This window comes from Habropoda laboriosa, unplaced genomic scaffold (assembly GCF_001263275.1).
Source record: "Habropoda laboriosa isolate 0110345459 unplaced genomic scaffold, ASM126327v1 scaffold81, whole genome shotgun sequence".
In the NCBI taxonomy this organism is placed as follows: Eukaryota; Metazoa; Arthropoda; class Insecta; order Hymenoptera; family Apidae; genus Habropoda; species Habropoda laboriosa.
In genome coordinates, this window is record NW_017100194.1 from 222,947 (window position 1) to 224,272 (window position 1,326).

The 1,326-nt window shown below is 30.2% G+C and overlaps 1 protein-coding gene across 1 annotated transcript in view; it reads right to left on the minus strand.

Moving 5' to 3' along the window:
* Positions 1–843, minus strand: part of LOC108570223 (chromodomain-helicase-DNA-binding protein 7-like) — a 19,323-nt gene extending 18,480 nt beyond the window's left edge. The window contains 1 exon segment of the mRNA XM_017932041.1: positions 805–843. The gene's annotated coding sequence lies outside the window, so the exon portion shown is untranslated.
* Positions 844–1,326: the final 483 nt, after the last annotated feature.

Genomic DNA, 1,326 nt, shown 5'->3' on the forward strand with positions numbered 1-1,326 from the left:
AAATTATAGAAATTTTAAGTTACTTTAAGTTGACAAATTTATAATATAATCTTTCTTTATAACCGCATGTAACTTTGTATATGTTGAAAAAATAAAATCCTTATATACACTAATTAATATTGAAGAACTATAAGTACTGAAAATTAATATTTAATACATTTATTTTTCTAAAAATACAAACATTATGTTCTGTACATTTCCTTTACAGAATCAACTTTTTTCTTAAGTCACTGGATATATTTTAATATTATCTTAACATGATTAAATTAACATAACCTAACATAAAAAAAGAACACAATAACTACAAAAATTATAAAATATGCATAAATAATGTACACAAATTAAAGGCAAGTTTAATAAGACCTCACAAATTTAATAAAAGTAATAAAAAGAAGTGATTACATGATTACATACTGAAAAAAGTAAATGAAATCAGTATACTAAAAGTGAGATAACTGTTATCCCTTGTTGCATTTTAACGGAACATTTAAAAGCATCTAAACAATACAAAAATGAATATTAATTATAAAAGAAAAATGCCCGTTACTGTTTATGAAACTCTTAAATAATTATAAATATACCATGGTGCTCTACCCATCCAAAAAGCATAATGCAAATTTGAGATTACCATTAATTAGTAAAACTTTCAAAATCAACATTTTTTTAAAGTAACAATATGGTATTACTGCACGTTGCTAACTGACACGCTGATAAAATTAAGAAACTACACGTAAAATCATCAAATATCAATGCATGCTGCATAAACACAAACTGAAAAAAGAAACTGAAAAACACCTTACAAACCTGAAGCACTGACAGCGGCACTAAAATATACGAAAGAATACTCTTGCTCTCATTAGAGTACGAACTAAAATACACACATTAAGTATATTACAAGGGTGAACAGAAGAAACTGCAAGAGAGGTATAGAAAGTTCTCACACTTTATTTCGGGCGTTATTTTATTCTCGAAAAATTCTCTTTAAATCCGTAGAATTTCCGCACACAGAGAGTAAAATACTAGCATAGTATAACGTCAGAAGCAATCAAAGCGACTTCGTGAAAAAAAAGCACGGATCGTCGGAAAGTACGCCATTATCGTGAGAGATTTCCGTTTGGGCTTCCGAGAGAACTCGTAGCGGCCACCGCGACGCTCGATATTCAAGCACCAAAGCGTCACTTCACTTCACACAATTCACTCTTTCTTCCTATATTTCGTACAAACGCGACTCGAAACCTATATTATTCGATGAATGTAGTTATATGTGAATGTTTTATCGAAAAACCACCCTTGTTTGCGCGCGCGTATACACGATTTTCACCGACG